The 21230-nt window shown below is 39.0% G+C and overlaps 1 non-coding gene across 1 annotated transcript; it reads right to left on the reverse strand.

Moving 5' to 3' along the window:
• Positions 1-1486: 1486 nt before the first annotated feature.
• Positions 1487-1593, reverse strand: LOC148213090 (small nucleolar RNA R71). The gene has a single exon (XR_015793194.1). It is a non-coding gene; the product is annotated as a small nucleolar RNA R71 (small nucleolar RNA).
• Between the last annotated feature and the right edge of the window lie 19637 nt (positions 1594-21230).

Raw genomic sequence — 21230 nt, forward strand, 5'->3', positions numbered from 1 at the left:
CGTCTCTAGCCCGGTTATGGATAGTTAGCCTTTTATGTCTAAAAAAGGTTGCTAAGAAGTAGTGTTTTTGCTTTCCATTCATTGCTCAACATGTTTTCCCAAAAAGTTAGGATTTAGAGAAGGCCACTGTAAGTCTTAACAAGTCAATACTGAAAAGGTTGCTTATTTGCATTGTTGAGTGGTTAAACCAAGGAGAGGAGCGCCTTAGACATAAGGGTTCCGCTTAAGTAGCCTAGACATAGGACCGTAACCCGAGGTTTCGACTATTTCCATCCTAAAACTAAGATATATCTCATAATAGACATATTAGGGAATGTCTTAGGGCTTTGAACTTGCTTAGACATAAGTAAAGTGAAAAGCGTAGTCGTTAGTTTCTAAAGTAAAATTCATATTATCCTTAGCATGTCCTTGATTCTTTGTTGGCTAACTTGAAGTAAATCGGGCTAGGTTTTATCATTCTAAGTCCAAATCCCAAATCCAAACCATTATTTGTGACCACTTCCCATTTTACAAGAATCACTCATTCCAACATTCACTATTCTTTAAAACTTTAGAGTTTGGAAATTGTTTAGAAGTCCTTGAGGATCGATACTTGGATACTCCATCCATTTTATATTACTCTGACAGGTGTGCGCTTGCATCTATATAATTGTTACCACGCTTAGCGCGTGCGTTCAGCATAAACACCCAGTCAAGTTTTTGGCGCCGTTGCCGGGGACTTTAATTTTAAAATTTTTTCAAATTCTTTTAGTTTTTATTTTTGTGAATTGTTGTTGGGTGTAATTTCCATCCACCGTTTTTGTTCTATATTTTTGGTCGTTTATCTCACAAGGGTACGTTAAAGTGCATGAGCACAAGATCTTTTCTTCTACCTCTTGACCCTGAGATTGAGCGGACCCTTCGAAAAACTCGAAAGGAGCAAAGACTTCGAAAACAACTAGAAAAGCAAAAAGAGAGAGAAGGTGAAATCAGTCCTGAAAGTGAGGTAGAGAGTACAAGCACATCAATGGCAGATATTCCACCTCGTGATCCGGTTGATCCACCTGCTGTTAACGGTAATATGAGGGATCATGCGAGAAATGATGAATTCAACCATATCCAGATGGCGGACAACAGAGACGTGGCAATGCGAGAATATGCCGCCACGGCTTTTCAGAACTTTGATTCAGGGATAGTCAACCCTATTCCAGCCCACGCAAACTTTGAGCTTAAACCAATGATGTTCCAAATGTTGCAGACAATTGGACATTTTGGAGGACAGGAACATGAGGATCCACATGATCATCTGAAATCATTCATTCAAATTGCAAATGCATTTCGATTACCTGGTATAACAGACGATGCTCTGAGACTAACACTTTTTCCATTTTCTTTGAAGGACCAAGCTAGAGCATGGCTCAATGCATTTCCACCGGGATCCATCACCACATGGGGGTCGTTAGTGGAGAAGTTCTTAACAAAATTCTTCCCACCTACTCGCCACGCTGATATCAGAGAGGAGATCATCTCCTTTAGACAGTATGATCGTGAACCTGTTCACGAGGCGTGGGAGAGATTTAAAGAACTAATCAGTAAATGTCCGAACCATGGCTTGCCGGCATGCATCCAGATAGAACATTTCTTTAGAGGCTTAGATCATCCTACTAAGATGATGCTAAACAATGCTGCCAACGAAGCCTTTACAAAGAAGACATTCAACGAGATAGTTGACATCCTAAATGACTTAGCTTCACACAACGAACTATGGTGTTCGCAAAGATCTAGGGCAGCACCAAAGAAGCAAGATCCAGCTGGAGTTTTGGCTCTGGACATTGCGACCTCGATGCAAAAAGAGATGGTTACAATGAACCAGAGGCTGAAAGAGATGGCATTGGGAATAAAAAATCCATTAGCCACGCCGATACAACTTGTGCAGTCGGATTATTGCACTCCTGCCCCTGTTTGCCAAGTCAACGATCTCATTTGTTCATTTTGCAGTGAAAACCATATTTATGATAATTGTCCACATAACCCTGCTTCTGTTTTTTATGTAGGACATGGGAACAATAGGAACTTTAACCCATATTCGAACACCTACAACCCAGGTTGGAGGCACCACCCTAATTTCTCATGGGGAGGACAAGGAGGTTCGAGCGGTTTTAATCAAGGGCAGAGCCAGCAGAACAAGCAGCCCTATGTTCCACCTACACAGCAATACATCCCACCACCGCAACAGCAGTACAATCAGAGAACACAGACTCCACCAGTTCAAAATAACAACTCAAATCTTGAGAATATGATGAAGGAGTACATGGCCCGAACCGACGCAGTGATACAATCCCAAGCGGCATCAATGAGGAATTTCGAGACCCAATTGGGACAACTTGCCAATGAATTGAAGAATAGACCACAAGGTTCTTTTCCAGGCCATACTGAATTACCAAAACGAGAAGGGAAAGAACAGTGCAAAGTTGTCACCCTCAGGAGTGGACTGGCATATGATGGACCAACAATGCCAACAACAGATGTACAGATTCCGTCCACTGAACCAATTGTAAAGATACCAGAAAATCCAACAACACCAGAAAAAGAAAATATTAGAAAAGGTAATGAGGACACCCCGAGTGTTCCTCCACAGGTACAGCCTTCTTTTACTCCTATTCCCCCGTTTCCACAAAGATTAGTAAAGAAAAATAATGATTCCCAGTTTAGAAAATTTTTAGATATTTTAAAACAACTGCATATAAATATACCATTAGTAGATGCTCTAGAACAGATGCCAAATTATGCTAAGTTTTTGAAAGATATAGTTTCTAGGAAGAAAAAAATAGGCGAGCATGAACTGGTAGCCATGACAAAATGTAGTAGTGAAGCTGTAGGCAGCCCGCTACCCATGAAATGTAATGATCCTGGCAGTTTTACCATTCCATGTTCCATAGGAGGAAAAAACTTAGGTAGGGCATTATGTGATCTAGGCGCTAGCATTAATCTTATGCCATTATCAGTTTTCAAATCTTTAGGCATAGGAGAAGCTAGACCTACTACGGTTACCCTCCAACTAGCAGATAGATCTATTATAAGACCTGAGGGAAAGATAGAAGATGTTTTAGTCCAAGTGGACAAATTCATTTTCCCTGCGGACTTTATCATTCTAGATTGCGAGGCGGACTTAGACGTTCCCATTATTTTGGGAAGACCATTTCTAGCCACTGGGGATACAGTTTTTAATGTAAGGAAGGGAGAAATTACAATGAGGGTAAATAATGAAGAAGTTAAATTTAACGTTCTAGATGCCATGAAATTACCAGGAGACTTTGAAGAGTGCTCTGCTATAAATAGCTTGAATCCTGTTATGTTTGATGAGTTTTATGACTTATTAGTTACAGAGATTGAAGAAGAGCTTGATAAGATAGCAGAAGGACCAAAAGATGTGGCTAATCCTATTGAAAAAATACAAAAAGAAGAATGCAAGTCGTTACTTCCGTCCATAGTGGAACCACCCACGTTGGAGCAGAAGCCATTGCCGTCGCATTTGAAATATGCATATCTAGGGGATAACGACACTTTACCAGTTATTATAGCTTCCAATTTATCACCTACTAATGAATATTCTTTATTGCAGATTTTGGAGAAGCACAAAAAGGCCATTGGATGGACGATAGCAGATATCCGAGGGATAAGCCCGACCTTTTGCATGCACAAAATTCTATTGGAAGAAGATGCTAAGAACTCTATTGAGAGTCAAAGGCGGTTGAACCCGAAGATGAAAGAGGTTGTAAGGAAAGAAGTTCTCAAATGGCTTGACGCCGGTGTTATATACCCAATATCCGACAGCAGCTGGGTAAGCCCAGTACAGTGTGTACCAAAGAAAGGGGGTATAACCGTGGTGGCCAACGAGGAGAATGAGCTCATCTCAACCCGAACTGTGAGCGGGTGGAGAGTTTGCATTGATTATCGCAAACTCAACAAGGTAACGAAGAAAGACCATTTTCCTCTCCCGTTTATTGACCAGATGCTCGACCGTCTGGCAGGTAAGGATTTCTATTGTTTTTTAGATGGATATTCGGGTTATAATCAAATTACTATTGCTCCAGAAGACCAAGAGAAGACAACATTTACGTGTCCGTATGGTACGTTCGCTTTTAGGCGAATGCCCTTTGGACTATGCAATGCACCCGCGACTTTTCAGAGGTGTATGATGGCCATCTTCTCTGACATGGTAGAAAATATTCTAGAGGTTTTTATGGATGACTTTTCTGTTTTTGGAAATTCTTTCGACGCTTGTTTAGTTAATTTGGAGAGAGTATTGGAGAGAAGTGAACAAACAAACCTAGTCCTAAATTGGGAGAAGTGTCATTTCATGGTACAAGAGGGTATTGTTTTGAGTCACAAAATTTCCAAGCAAGGAATAGAGGTAGACCACGCTAAGATAGACATCATTTCAAAGCTACCTCCTCCTACAAATGTCGAAGGGATTAGAAGTTTTTTAGGGCATGGGGGATTTTACCGCCGCTTTATAAAAGACTTTGCTAAAATTTTTAAACCCTTGTGTCAATTGTTAGAACATGATAGACCATTTGTTTTTGATGATGACTGTTTAAAATCATTTGAAATGTTGAAAGTTGCTCTAAGTTCAGCTCCTATAATTATCGAACCTAATTGGGATTTACCTTTTGAGCTCATGTGTGATGCCAGTGATTATGCAATAGGAGCTATGTTAGGACAACGTAAAAACAAGATCTTGCATCCTGTGTATTATGCTAGTAAGACTCTGACCGGTGCACAACTCAATTACACTACTACTGAAAAGGAACTGTTAGCAGTTGTGTTCGCCTTTGATAAGTTTAGGTCTTACTTGATAGGCACAAAAGTCATTGTTTTTACTGACCATTCTGCTTTAAAATATTTATTTGCTAAAAAAGATGCTAAACCACGTTTGATCCGGTGGATTTTGTTACTTCAAGAGTTTGATATTGAAGTTAGGGACAGGAAGGGTACTGAAAACCAAGTTGCTGATCACCTGTCTAGATTGGAATCCCCGCTCTGTGATGATGGAACTGTTATACGTGAACAGTTTATTGACGAGCAACTCTTGCGAGTTGATTCAGTTCCGTGGTATGCCGATATAGCAAATTATTTGGTAAGTCGAATAGTTCCTTATGAGTTCAACAAGCAACAGGTAAAGAAATTTTTAAATGAAGTTCGATGTTATCGTTGGGATGAGCCTTTTTTATATAAGCTAGGACCTGACAATATCTTACGCAGGTGTGTCGCAGAAGAAGAGCACGAGGCGATATTAGACGCTTGTCATATGTCTCCATATGGAGGACATTTTGCAGGACACAAAACCGCAGCCAAAGTTTTGCAAAGTGGGTTCTTTTGGCCCACTCTGTTCAAAGATGCACATAAGTTTGCCCAGGTTTGTGACAAATGCCAACGGACAGGTAATATATCTAAACGCCACGAAATGCCTCAAACCCCGATCCTGGAGATTGAAATATTTGATGTGTGGGGTATAGATTTTATGGGTCCATTTCCATCTTCTAATGGTAAGCTTTATATATTGTTAGCAATAGATTATGTTTCGAAATGGATAGAAGCCATTGCAACTGCTACCAATGATTCCAAAGTTGTCATTCGTTTTCTGCAAAAGCACATTTTTACGCGTTATGGAACCCCGCGTTGTCTGATAAGCGATGGGGGGGCTCATTTTGTGAATAGGTCTATGCAAAAGTTGCTGACTAAATACAATGTGCGTCATAGGGTTGCAACAGCATATCATCCTCAGTCGAATGGGTTAGCCGAAATATCTAATAGGGAGATAAAAAACATTTTAGAAAAAACTGTAAATCTTAACCGTAGGGATTGGTCTTTTAAGCTTGATGATTCACTTTGGGCATATAGGACAGCATTTAAGACTCCCCTCGGCATGTCCCCCTATAGGCTAATCTTTGGAAAAGCATGTCATTTGCCTCTTGAGCTAGAATATAAAGCATTTTGGGCTACTAAGAAATTAAATTTTGATTTGTTGGCTGCAGGTGAAGCGAGGAAGTTACAATTGTTGGAATTAGAAGAACACAGGCACTTTTCTTATGAGAATGCTAAGTTGTTTAAGGAAAAAACTAAACAGTGGCATGATAGGCGTCTTCGGCCGAACAATCTTCAAGAAGGTGATCTGGTTCTGTTATTCAACTCTAGGTTGAAACTTTTCCCTGGAAAACTTAAGTCTAGATGGTCTGGTCCCTTTCAAATTTTTAAAGTCTACCCATATGGGGCAGTGGATCTAGTTGACTCTGAGGGAAATGTTTTTAAAGTAAATGGGCAGAGACTTAAGCCGTATTTTGGAGAACCAGTGGATAGAGGAAAAACCTCTATTCAACTTTCAGGTCAATAAATTTTTGCGAAAAATGTTTTTTCCTTCTTATCCGTTTTTGAAAGAACAAAAGTAAAGGAAGGAAGTCTTTGTATCTTGTATTTTCTCTTTGTTTCATTATAAAGTTTTTCTTATTAAGAGAATGTTTTTGAAAACGTTGAAAAAAAAAAAGAAAAAAAAAGAAAAAGAAAGAAAAAAAAACGTTGAAAAAAAAAAAAAAAAGAATTACGCAGGCGCCTGGCGCCTGCTCTTTGCGAAAATAAATCACGCAGGCGCCTGGCGCCTGCCCTGTTTTTCCAGCATTTCGAAAACTCTCAGGTTCGAGAAGTCGTGCAACATATCTACAACTTAAGGGCTTCATTGGATTTTGCGGTTTTACCTTCATGGCCTCCAGCGCTAGCTGCTATCCTTGGTCATCCATCTCCCAGCACTGACACTGATCCTAGTCCACAACCTCCGACTTCATGAAGGGGAGGTTCCTTCTTTGCTATTTTTTGTGTTTTTCTTCTTTTTGTTAATGACGTAGTTTGCATATTCTAGCATTAGTACGCATGTTTTTTTTGTATTGATTATGTTTCGAGCTCAGTTGAAGCATGAATAAATTAGTATCGTTTATCTTCTGATCACTTAAAGTATGCCTTCACTTAACCTTAGTTTAGCTTTTCACATGCCTATTTTGAAGCATCTGTGCTGTGCATGTGATTTCATGTCGATGATGATTATAAGAGATTGTTGAGTTTTATGTTCTATGCCTGACTAAGCTTGGAGCTATTTCCTTTGTTTATGTGATAAACTCATTTTCTTTTATGTCTTTTTGATCTTTACAAACTTTAAGCTTTTTCTTTGCCCCTATGTAGGAAGTCCTTGTCCTTTTTATTGTTAAGCCTTTTTCATCCGATGCCAAAGTCTTTTCCCAGTGAGGACACTGTCTCTCTTAAGTTTGGGGGGACAGTCGTTGTGTCAGTCGTTGTTTCAGAAAGATAAGGTGTTATTTATATTTAAAAAATCATGCTATTTTCTTTTGAAAAAGAGTCAGTTGGAAAGAAAGAAAATGTTGAAAAAGCACTTAGCTAAAAAAAATAAAAACGAAAGAAAGAAAGAAAAAAGTTGCAAAAGAGTAAAAAGAGTCTTGTTGAGAGAAAATAAGAGTGGGGAAAAGACTTGTGTTAGAAAGAAAAGAGTGGTAAAAACAATGAGAGTTAAAGAAAATGTATTTATGATTTCCGAGTCCTACTGTAGACACCCATTTAGTTTTAGGTTGGGTGTTGACTTTGAAAATAGCAGTAAGGATGGTGATAAGTGACTTCGTGTTTCTCATTGTCGTCGTTTTATAACCTAGCTGTTAGTTTCAAAGTCTTTCTACGAGTAGCTGTGGTTGAAACCGATGTTAGTGTGTGGAAACCTCAGGGGCTAGTAGCCGGTCTGTCAGATGTAAAAGTCTTAGTGTAAGGAGGGAGTGTGCAGATTCCTTAGGGGTATTTGAAAACGTTTTCTGTTTTTGAAAGAGAAAAAAAGATTTTGAAAGAAAAAGTTTTTATCATTTCAAACTTGGTTTATAGTGACTAAGTTTACAAAGGCAATAGAATGGTAGGCTTTGACATCTTTTCCTTGAGACAATTTATGATTGAACATCTCGGTTGCTTTTGCTTTTCCTTGTCCATGTGTTAGAAAGCTGATTAAAGTTGCTAAGTTTTGCTTGAGGACAAGCAAAAAGTTAAGTTTGGGGGTGTGATTACGCTTGTTTACATGCGTAAAAAGAATGTTTTAGATGCTGTTTTTACAATGTTTCAGCTTTGTTTCGGATTTTTCTCGATCATTTGAGTTCCAATCATGCAAAATTCATATATTATGGTTTGTGGTTGGCTTATATTGTATTTATGACATTTTAGGACCATTTGGGAGTGCAAATTAATCAAAAGAAGCAAAAAGACGGAAAAACCTTCATGGGAGGCGCCAGGCGCCTGCGTGCCTGCAGAAAAACAGTTTCTCTTCCAACTTTGCCCTTAATGAAACGCGTCTTCCAATGCGTTTTGGTGGTTCCAACCGATGCATACGTGTAGAAGAAGTGTTCAACTATCAGTTTGAGCACGATTTGGTCAGTCAAAAGAGTTGGAAATGGGTGATTCACCATCGTTTTAGGACCTACCTAACCAATTCTGCACAGCTATAAATTCCAGCAACTTCTCCACCAAATTCATCAAGCCTTGCTTCCTTCTCTTGATCATTTTTAGTGTTTCTTTGTTGCTTTCTAAGTACTTTTGAGTTGCTTTCATTAGTTACTTTTGGTTTTTAAATCCCGAGCACTTTACATTCCTTTATTGAGCTTGTTTTGTTTCCATTTGTACTTAGTCATTTTCTACTTATTTAAATATATAAAAATCCAGCACTTTGCTTATCTTCCTTTTGCCTTTACTTTATTTTTAGTTAAGAGAGTTGTGTTTTTGGAGGAAAGAGCACGTGACACTCTCCCTTGCTTGAAAGAGAAGGGCGAAGCTCTCAATCCCGATAAAAACTCTCCGTTAGTTAACTTTTGTTTTTCACACATGCATTCCAAATTCAACCATTTTACTTGCTGTATTTTCTTCAATATGTCTTTCTAAATTCCCGTCTCTAGCCCGGTTATGGATAGTTAGCCTTTTATGTCTAAAAAAGGTTGCTAAGAAGTAGTGTTTTTGCTTTCCATTCATTGCTCAACATGTTTTCCCAAAAAGTTAGGATTTAGAGAAGGCCACTGTAAGTCTTAACAAGTCAATACTGAAAATGTTGCTTATTTGCATTGTTGAGTGGTTAAACCAAGGAGAGGAGCGCCTTAGACATAAGGGTTCCGCTTAAGTAGCCTAGACATAGGACCTTAACCCGAGGTTTCGACTATTTCCATCCTAAAACTAAGATATATCTCATAATAGACATATTAGGGAATGTCTTAGGGCTTTGAACTTGCTTAGACATAAGTAAAGTGAAAAGCGTAGTCATTAGTTTCTAAAGTAAAATTCATATTATCCTTAGCATGTCCTTGATTCTTTATTGGCTAACTTGAAGTAAATCAGGCTAGGTTTTATCATTCTAAGTCCAAATCTCAAATCCAAACCATTATTTGTGACCACTTCCCATTTTACAGGAATCACTCATTCCAACATTCACTATTCTTTAAAACTTTAGAGTTTGGAAATTGTTTAGAAGTCCTTGAGGATCGATACTTGGATACTCCATCCATTTTATATTACTCTGACAGGTGTGCGCTTGCATCTATATAATTGTTACCACGCTTAGCGCGTGCGTTCAGCATAAACACCCAGTCAGTGACCCACATCTATACGAAGTCGGTCTTGGTGGTAATGCGTCATTCGAACCCTTTTAGAGTTAATTTCGAAGGATAAATAGCGTACATAACGTGTTGTATTTTCTGTTTTGGTGTGCCTAGGGTGAGGTCGACGCAAAACTTAAGGGCACGGTTGTGGGTAAGTAGACAAGGGGCAGGTGCATGTGTTAATGTATGCTCGATGGTCTCTAACGTGCTGATTTTGTAGTGTTTAATGTTAATTTTGTGACGTCGTTGTGCTAAATAATTTTTATGGTGTTAGTCGATATACTTGGAATGGTGTTGGATATTTGTCGATGAAAAATGGTGAGTTTTCTGCTTTGATGAACTGTGAGCATTGCTGTGGTAATGTTTGTTGCCTGGATATGCATGTCTTGTTCGGCGTGTTTAGTGAGCTATTATCCTTGGTAATACTTGTTAAATAATGATGTGAGATATTGAGCATGATTTGGGTTATTATTTCGTTATTAGGAAGTTGTTAAAGTTGTGAAAGCATGCTGAACTATACTTGTGAGTTGAAAGATGCAGGGTTAATGGTAAAAGAAAGTATATGGTAAGACTCTGGTGAAAGTTGGATTTTTGGAAGGAATGAAAGAGTGGGTGTCAGGGCCTCGGGTATAAATGGTCGGGGGCTAATACGTCACTAGTGGAGTGAAGGAGTGAGTGTCAGGGCCTCAGGTATAAATGGTCGGGGGCTGATACGTCACTAATGGAGTATCGAGTCCTCGGGTATAAATGGTCGAGGGTCGATACGAGGAGTTCTTTGGAGGGAAGACTATTGGGGTCTTGGGTACAAATGGTCAAGGGCCAATAGATGGTGAAGTCATCGGGGCCTCGGGTATAAATGGTCGAGGGCCGATGCAGCAGGGTCGGGGCTCTAGGTATAAATGGTCAGGGGCTGACTCTACTCGGAAGGATAACTGTGGAAGGTTAGGGTAGCTGTGATGAACGTAGAGGTATTTGAGATGTTAGGGGGTCCAAAGGTTGCTTGTTAACATGTTTTCCTAGTTGTGGTTGTCACTACATGTTATGGAATGTGTTATGTTTGAATGTATAAAGTGTTGAGGAGCATGACTATGAGTGTTTCAGGATATAGTTGAGCATGATGTGTGCGTGTGTTGGCGAGGGCTACTTACGGAGTATATTTTATATACTCATCCCCCCTCTAAATTGTTGTTTCAGGTGAAGAACTCGTGGGCGACCATGGTGATGGGACGAAGGAAACATGACGAGCAGGGACCATAGGCTGCTTAGTCACTCTTGCTTAGATTAAGTGATTGGCTTAGACCTTATGTTATGGTTAATAAACTTTTGTCGTTTTTGAATAATCGGGAGGTTCCCCCTTTGTTGTTAATTTCATTTCGAGAATAGGTGACTATCTTAGTTCTATTCCATTTATTGAGTTTTGCCTAGTTTGATTAATAAACTTGTCTTGTGGGGTGGTCCACGAATGTTGTTGATTGCTACTCTGTGAGATTGATTTATTGTTAAATTGATGAGAATTGGGACTTGATATATATACTTGTTTGCATAAGGGGTTGGCATGCCGTATTTGGGGGTTAAGTTTAAGTAGTTGGGTAGTTAACGTGACCTAGAAGCGTGTGGGAAATTCTGGGTCGTTACAAGGATGCTCTCAGGGCACCACAAGTGTAACGCCCCAGGAATTTCACCATTTCCAAACAGGGACCGTTACTAAGCCTACCTAAAATTTTCGCATAAACAAGAGAATTTTCTTCACAACAACACTAAGCAATAAAACTACCACGCTTCTGTTGCGCTACTCTGAATCCAACACTCACGAGAGTTTGAACAATTAGAACAGCAACACTAATGTTTTAAGAGAAACTCACATCCTATACAGATAATCCATTTAATACGACTTCACATTAACCAAACCCTTCAAGGAAACCTTACTAACTATAAACCATCCACTAAAAGAATATTAACATCTCGAATGGCAATGAGCAAGAGCTAATTCGAGTATGATCAACTTAAACAAATGTATTCATAAATATCCTAAGTAGATTACAATCTCGTAGTTCAAGAGGCTAACAAAATTAATGCTCTAAAAGAGTAATGAATCGGCAACCTTACAACATCCTTTAGACAATAAAACTAAACAAAACCAACCACTACCAACTCAACTACAACATTAAATGGCCACAACTATTCTAACTAAAAGAAATTAATTGCACACAGCATAGCTAATGGTCTTTCCGATCAAGTCTCCTCCTCGCCATCACCATTCCAAGAGCTAGCTCGATACCTGCAAACTGGTGGGGAAAGAAGAGGGATGAGTACAACCACAGTACTCAGTAAGCAGCCCTTATCTGAAAGGTCACGCACAAACGGCATACTTATCAAGGAACAACATGTCATGTTTATTAAAGAATCAACGCACACATATCATGCTCAACCAAATCATGAAACATTCACTGTCATGCTTTTCGTCACATTATGCATTCAATCATAGACACATTCTATAAACTTCGGTGACAACCACAACCAGTAACACATTTACTACCAACCTCTAGTCTCCCTACCAACTCAAGTACCTCTACGCTTATCACAGCTTCTCTAGCCTTCGACAGTTAACTCCTTCGAGCAGAGTCGGCCCCTGACCATTTATACCCAGAGCCCCAACCCTGCAGCATCGGCCCTCGACCATTTATACCCGAGGCCTTGAACTCTGCATCGACCTTCGACCATTTATACCCGAGGCCTCGATGTCTTATAATCTATTGGCCCTTGACCATTTATACCCAAGGCCCCAATAGTTCTCCTTTCGAAAGACTCCTCGCATCGACCCCCGACCATTTATACCCGAGGCCTCGACGCTCATCTTTATCCAATATTGGCGTATCGACCCTCGACCATTTATACCCGAGGCCTCGATACCCAATTAGTGACGTATCAGCCCTCGACCATTTATACCCGAGGCCTTGACACTCACTCATTCACTTCGTAACTTTCATAACTCCACATATCATTTCTAGCCTCCAACCAGGATTTCAGTACTACTTCCCTAATAACAGCAACCACCACAACGCCCATTACGACACAACCACTAGTATGATTTCAATGCATCACAGATCTCAAAAATACAAAGTTTGACAACGACCAACCTGATCACAACATAGAGCACACAAAAGCTTCAACAAATAACCCTATGGCATGCTTCACATAACATACATTTCACATAGCGGTTCAGAAAACTTTTAAGAACACGCCCAACAGAATTCATCCAAACATTTAATATCCAACATTCGAAGAAATCATCCAACATCAGTATTCAATAAGCATTGCTAGACATAAATAAACACATCAGACACGCCAAACATCTTATGCAAAATTTCGACAACAACTTCTCCACAATAAGTCCACTTTAACGAGCATTCCCTGCAACATACATCATTCCACATCAGATCTCAGCAGCTCAACAATACAAAATTTCCACTATTATCACCGACGGACATGCAACACTACTCAGGCACATAAACCAACATAAACAAGAGTTACATTTTCATTACTCGATAGGCCACCAATTCCAATCTTTCTAATGCATCGACAAGCCATTCACACATCTAATCAAAACACAATTATCCAACATGCTTTTCATCGTACAAAACCAGAAAATAATCCCGTAGCTTCCAACTAAGCAAACATAAACTAAATAACATAAAACTATCCCGTGCATTTTCAATCCCAAGACATGCTTTCAAACATCAAAGCTTAATCACTTCCAACCATACCGAGCAGCAACTTTCAAGGCACATCCAATAATCATGACACAAGATATTTTCCTAATATGTCAAAGGAAAGGAACAAAAGAAACAACAAGGATGCAACCCAACAATAAGAACTAGAAGTCCTCACATGATGCCCAACAAACTCTAAATACATGAGATATTCAAGTATAGCAAAGTTAAGCACGAAACCATCTCAATAACACCTATTAACTTACATATTAATAATTAATAAACACACCGAAAGCACCACAATTCATACATATTCAATCAACAAACATCCCCCAAGTAAGAACTACTTACAACAAAGTTCTAATGCACTACCAAGTTCGCCGAAGGGTTCCTAAATCCAAAAGCAAACCAAACTTGATTAGAATTCATGTTAGAAACCCTTAGTTTGCATCGAAAGTGAGTTTAGATGATCCGTTACCTACTACCTCACCATAAAACCTCTTGGGTAAGGAGTGGGTCGACGCCGAGGAGGTTCGGGCATCCAAAACTGAGTTCGAATGTCCTTATGCTTGCTGTTCCGATGTCAAAAGCGATGGGTAACTACGATTTGGGTCCGAATAGGAGTGGGTAACGTCGAATCAAAGCCGGAAAGGGGTGGGTAACACTAACCAACCTCCGTTTGGGTATGGGTCAACACCGAAAGTCACCGGGAGGAAGAAAACGCCGCAGATCTGGGCCAAGCACGAGCTGTTCACTTCTGTCCGAGTCGGGGAGAGGTGCTGCAGGTACAGGGCGTCGAAGGACGCGACGTCGAGGGGAAAGCCGCCGTCAAGGCAGCCGGATCTGGCGAGAATCGGAGCAGTCACGCGTCGCCGCCACCGGACTCGCTCGTGGTCTGCCCGAAGGTGTCGGACCTGGGCAATCGTCGTCGCCACCCGCCGCAGCTGCTGCTGCCTACGACGCCGGAGAGAAGGTTGCGCTGCCGCTGGATGGGTCGTCGGGACTGCTCGCGATTCGCCGTCGCGCCGGTTCGTCGGGTCTGGTGCAAATGACGTTGGAGCACCAGTCGCCATCGTACCACTGTCGGGTCGCTGCTGGAACTTATGGGCGACGTCGTCGCCGGAGGGCTGGGTCGCCGGAGGGAGCTGTTGCCGGTGCTGCTTCGCCGGAGAAGAAAAGCAAGGGAATGGGGGCGGCGGCTCCAAAACGAGAGGAAGAAGAAGAAGAAAGAAAAAGAAAAGAAGAAGAAAGAACAAAATAGATTTAGGGTTTTTTTTTTCTTTATTTTGTTTTAAAACCAATAGCCCAATTCCCAAATCTTAAATGAGGCCCAACTAAAACTACAATGGTCCAAAACAAAAGCCCACTAATTATGCTTTAGAAATAAAATAAACCCCCCAACAACCCGAAATAAAATAGTTAACTTAAACTCTAAAACCCAAGAATAATAATTCAAAGAAAAGTAGAATTTAGGAAGGAAAATCCTAAAACTCGTGAATTTAGAATTTAACTAAAAATCTCCTACACAGGTCGAGAACTTAAATTATCTTAATCCAAAGAAATTAAACTTAATTCTAATTTAGCCAAAAATTAGAATTTCAAAGTTAGAAAATCCAAGAATTAAAGTTATCAACTTAGGGAAAAATCCAAAGACACTATTTATCTCTTAAAATAAACAAGTCAGAGAACGCGGGGCGTTACAACGAGGCTGAGCATGAAGTCTATCGTTGCAAACTAATGAAGGAGAACGTAGGATATGTTGTCACACGCCTTTCTCTCACTTTTTAAATACTTTCTTCATTCACCTTGATATTGACCTATGCAAACACCTTATGAAGGGAGGATGCTCCCAAGGTACCACAAGGTCGAGCATGGATGTCATAGTGTGAACTTTATGGAGAACGTGAGAGAAAATGATATGTCACATATACCTTGTATATCAAAAGTATACTTAGTATTTTAGATATTCTATTTTTCTCCTACTAAGTATTTTATAACCTAGGGTTTATTATTTAGGAAAACTTGGCTAAGTCAATTTGCTTAAATAAATGCAATGTCCCAATATAACTTTTATACTGGTTAGTTTTACCATAATGTTTTTAGCTCAATAAATGGTTTAACAAACTAAATACATTATCGCATACTTTATAAAATATTGACTAATTCAATCCCCAGGTCGGTTCCCAAGTAGAGGTGTTCTCTTACAGTCAACTTAAATACTTCGGCCGAGACAGAACTTTCATAAGACAGTGTTCCCTTCTAGGCAATATTTTATAATTACGTTTTTTTTAAGAAAAAATTATAATCTTAATATAAAAAAAAACTTAACGTAAAGATTAATTAATTAATTTTAAAACCCTTTACGAAACAAATTAATTAACCCTATGCATGCAATACTAAGTTTTACTGAACATATATATAACGATTATATACACATAATTAAAACTTCTAGGCATGCATCAAATGATATTAAAAAATATAACTATTATATTTACTAAAGAAATATCATGCACAATGCAACTTTTTTTTCAATTTAATTAACCTAACACTTACATTAATTACAAAAGAAAATATCATGCTTCTTATAAATAACACTTATATGAATAAAATGGATGATCATGTTTTAACCTATGGTGAGATTTAATCTATATGGCATACTTTATGCAACATATATATTTAATTAAACATATAATAAAAAATGCATAATAATTGAATAGAAAAGTTGGACTGATTTTTGACATCCTAATAAATAATTAAATTAATATAAACTAATTTATAATAATTTAATTTTTAAAAAATTATAGAAAAAAACGCGTTTGCGGAGCCTCGAACCCAAGACCTTCAGGTGCAGCACCAGGACTACGACGCCTGATGCACGCACGTGCGCTAGGGATAGCATTGAGACGCCATTGACAGCGTTTCAACGCTACGATGCCCCAATGCCCTTTTCCAGAATTATGAACAGCGTCTTAATGCTCCGCCTCGGATCTGCAACATCTTCTTCGATTCTCTACATAAAAGTCACTCAAATCCGCTCCCACAAACGACATTCGATCGACACGGACTTACAGACTCGATTGCAACATTAAATGCCCAAAACAACGGGCCCTTACATGATCAAATCAAGTAAAATTGCAACTACTATGCTAGAATTTGAAAACATCGAATTAAGCAAAACCCATATATACATTCAAAATGAAGAAACCCACCATAAAAACTTTGTAATTTCAAAATGGAAAATCCAGAACGAAAACCACGATCTGATACCAATTGACGGGATTGAATCCCCAGTAGAAGCAATTTATCGCTTGGTTCGATTTTCCTCTTTGAAATTTGAAACACAGAAAAGAGGAAAATACAGAGGAATGTGTTTTTACCTTTAATGAACAGTTCTTCAAAAGAAACGATCACACCACCAAGCCTTGCTAAGTCTCAGGTGAGGAATCTGGTTTGTGGGAACCAAATGGGATTGAGAGATAGAGAGAAGGAGAGCTTTGTTAGAGATAACTTTTATGTAATTCACAGTAGTAGAGAGGAGATGAAGACTAACTGCAGAACACCCTTTACCCCACGTCACAACTCCCCACTCCCCTGTAAAATAACAGCGTAGTTAATAATTAATTAATAATAAAATTAATTAATAAATCATAATTAATTAACTGATTAAATTATTAAACTAATTAGTAATAAAATTAATCAATAATTATTATCTGATTAATAATTAATTAATTAAATCTAAACATTAATTAAATAAATAATTAACAATTAATTATTTAACCTTTGATTAAATATCACATATATAAATAAAACCTATATATATTTGAATCATATTCAAATGCATCTCTCATGTATAACCTATAGTTTTAATATGAATCCAATTCATATTAATTATTTGAATCCTATTCAAATATTTCTCTGAATAATATATAGTTTAATTTTTGAATCTTTATTCAAAGTAAACTACATATATATATATCACGTATCATCATATACATCATATATATTCCCTTAGGTGTAATTTGAACATTTTAAATTCTTTCATAATTCTCGATCCTCGTTTTACCCATTGTGAGCTAGCAAGGGGACCTAATGAACTTACAGATAAGAAACTTCAATGATATGAGGTTAATTGATTAAACTCATTAACCAAATTAACCAACATTTGTTAACGGTAGATAATTCCACTAAAGATTTCAACTGCATTCTTTTCACTGTAGAATATTTCGTGTCCACAGAATTTGACCATTGACAGCAAGTCAATCCTTCACGAGTGTTCGTAACAACAGTTGGGTCAAATTACCATTTTACATCTGAGTTACATCTTGCACCTTAAAGACCAATGCTCCTTTAATAAACAACCTGTTTATGGTCCAACCATTAAATAGAAGTCCCTCTTGGGTCAGTGGGAGGATGGGGCCACTTGTTCAAGTCTCGGAGTCAGCATTTAAGGAACACTAATCTACTTACCCTACCGTCAGGAATGAGTGAATTCCATCTTGTGTAGTTATGTTCCAAGCTCCCCACAAGGTCTCGTCCTCACAATCGTAGGATTATTGAGTTGACAACTCGTGCCACTCTCACCCATACAAATCAAAAGACGATTGCTTATAAGCAGGAGTCCATAACTCGCTTAGGAGTCCACGGGTACGGAAACAGCTCCCCGACCCATGGAATGCAGAGAACCTGCGTATCTATTATCACTAAGTGGCACTAAGCGAGTTGTATGAAATACATTGTGTACTCCCGTTCGAATAAAGTAGGAATCTAAATTTCTCTTGTATCCTAGATCTACCAAGCCACATTTAAATGGGGGCATGAAGCATAAGTACGAAAGAACGAGCTACATTGATAAAACAATGGGAGAGTGAAAACACATGATAAAAAAATGAATGAAATGAAGATAGAAGTGAGAAAATGCGGCAAGGTCTTTCATTTAAGTACCGAGGAGAAGGCCTCTGACCTTATTACATAAAAAGATACACAATTAGTAAACAAACAAAAGTTACGATAAAAGACAATAAGGCAAGAACGGTAGAGGAGGAAGGATCATTTTGTCAAGCAGGTCGGACGAGCAACCTTGGCTACAGGATCGTTGTCTACGGGAGCGACGGTGATGAGCTCGTCCAACATTTTCACCCCGGCCTGGATAACTTCTTCAGAGGCAACAACACCATCAGGAGAGATCGTCCAGGATTTGACGTAGGCGCGCTTTAGGGGAACTAGGTTCAACTCCTTGTGGCAGTTCTCCAGAAAGGCGAGGACGAACTTGAAGCCATTATCTGCCGTGCCCTTGCTGTAGTCCATATTGTTGGGTGTGTTGCCCTAAACTTGTAGTTCAAAATTATGTAAAAACCAAATGTATATTCAATAAAGTTTTATTCAATAAATCTGTTGTTGAATTCATAGCATTGCATTGTCCAAATTCCAATAAACTAAATATCCAAGGTTGTTTTCATGTAATCGGGACAGTATATATACTGGGTATATATTTGATATACTGGGAATATAATTGATATACCCTTGATATGCGAGTGGATAATGTCCCGTGAATAACCTAAAGGGTCTATAGTATATGGATAAGGCTGGGTACCTTATCCTGACAACACTATGGATACGGCCCACTCTGTAAATGTTACATACGACTCGATCCAGGTCGTTCGTGTGGAAATATGTGAGTGGGGGTATCCTATACAATGAGTTTGTATAAGACCGGACTGCGAAATAGACAATCTTTAGATGTAACGCCGTTGACTAACAGATTGTTATTTCATAGGATGACCAAACAACTCATTCTCAATCCTGAGTGAGTTATGGACTCCTGTCCGCGAAGGCTCATCCTTTGATCTGTATGGGTGAGAGTGGCCCAAGTTGCCGACTCAATATTCCTACCATTTTGGGGACGAGACCGAGTGGGGAGCTGAGGACATAACTTCACAAGATGGAATTCACTCCTTCCCGACGTTAGGGGAGTAGATGAGTGTTCTCTTAAATGCTGACTCCGAGACTTGAACAAGGGGCCCCACCCTTTCATTTGGCCCGAGAGGGACTTCCGTTATTGGTCGGACCATAACCGGGTTGTTCATTAGAGGAGCAGTGGTATTTAAGGAGTAAGTTGTAACTCAGGGGTAAAACGGTAATTTGACCCGACTTGAGTTACGAGCACTCGTGAAGGATTGACTTGTCATTTATGGTCGTATATCCGTAGATACAAAAACATTCTGCAGTAAGAAGAGTGCAACTGCGGGTCTTTAGTGGAGTGACCCGTAGTTAACGAATGTTGATTAACTCGGTCAATGAGTTTGACGGATTAATCTCACATCGTTGGAGCTTCTGATCTATAGGTCCATTAGGTCCCTTTGCTAGCTCATAACGGGTAAAACGATGATCAAGTTTTTTGGAAGAATTTGAACTGTTCAAATTACTTAATGATTTATATGTATATTGATACATTATAATATATAGTTAATTCTAAATTAAAACTATATATTATGAGAGAAATTATTTGAATGTGATTCAAATAAAATTAATATGAATATGATTCATATTAAAACTATAGGTTAAAAATAATGTGCATAAGATGTACATTACAACTATAGGTTATGCGAGAGAAATGTTTTAGAATATGATTCTAATTTTATAATAAATAATTAAGTGTTTATTATTTATTTGATTTATATATATATTTATTAATTGGATTAATAATTAATTATATTTATTAATTAATATAATTAATTAATAAATTATATATATATATATTAATTATTAATTATTAATTAATAATATTAATATATAAATTAATAATTAACTTCCCTGCAAAATTGCAAGGGAGTGGGTAGTTAAGTGACGTGGGGTAACTCCCCACGTCACTGTTTTTTTTTTGTTATCTCTTTTGCAGATTTTGCAAAAGTAGAGCAGGAAGAACAAAAGGAACGCCCAATTGAGTTCTCTCAATCAAGCTCTCACTCTCTCAAAAACTCTCCCTCTCATTGAAACAGTGCTCCCACAAGCACGATCCCGAGATCCAAGAGGATAGCAAGGAAGATTCTCTGGTGGTGTTTGTAGGAAATCAAATTGAAGAAGTGTTCTTCAAAGGTAAAGTTTTCCCCTGTGTTTTCATTTTTATAAGTTTTGGTTTTGTTTCTAAAAAGTCAAGAACGATGGTCCACTTCCGTTCCGGGATTCACATCCCTTCACATATAGCACATCAACTCCTGCAATCTAGCGTCTAAGAAGACCTCGTTCTTCAAATTCACGGCCATAGTAGATGTAGCTTGCCGCAGCCTATCCACTTCAACCTATAGACCCTCAACCTCCGACTTGAAGGCCCCAACCTCAGCGGTTGCACTCTCCAACTGGACCCGGACTGTGCCCACCTTCTCCTTCAACTCCTCGTACCAGCTTTAAGATTGACCACCTTCTATGTCGCCTCGAGGAGTTTGAATCTGGAGTCTTGAAGATTGGCCTTGGAAAGATCAACTTCCTCAGATGCCTTGGAATGGGCAGCCATCTCCTTCTCCGCTCATTGCTCGCGCCGTAGGAGCTCGACTATGATAAAGACCACCGACTTGCACATGAGAGCGTGCGCTTTAAAAGAGCGCGTGCATGAAAAGTACATAATCATAAACGTTAATAATAAATACAAGAGAGCTGGGTTCAAATAAGTACATTGGTCGCATGGTCAATGGCCAGCTGGATGGTCTCTCCAACACTCCTAAGGGGTGAGCTGGAACGCTCAATGGTGTGGTCGGAGCTCACGTGCTTAATCATGCGTGTCAAGGCATCGATACTCTCAGAGGTGGGATGAGTCCTGAAGGGGAAGTCGAAGTCCCTCACCTCCCCAATTCTATTAGCGGCGGCCAAC

The sequence above is a fragment of the Momordica charantia genome (genome assembly GCF_013281855.1).
Source record: "Momordica charantia cultivar OHB3-1 chromosome 1 unlocalized genomic scaffold, Mcharantia_2.0 BLBB01000001.1, whole genome shotgun sequence".
Lineage (NCBI taxonomy): Eukaryota > Viridiplantae > Streptophyta > Magnoliopsida > Cucurbitales > Cucurbitaceae > Momordica > Momordica charantia.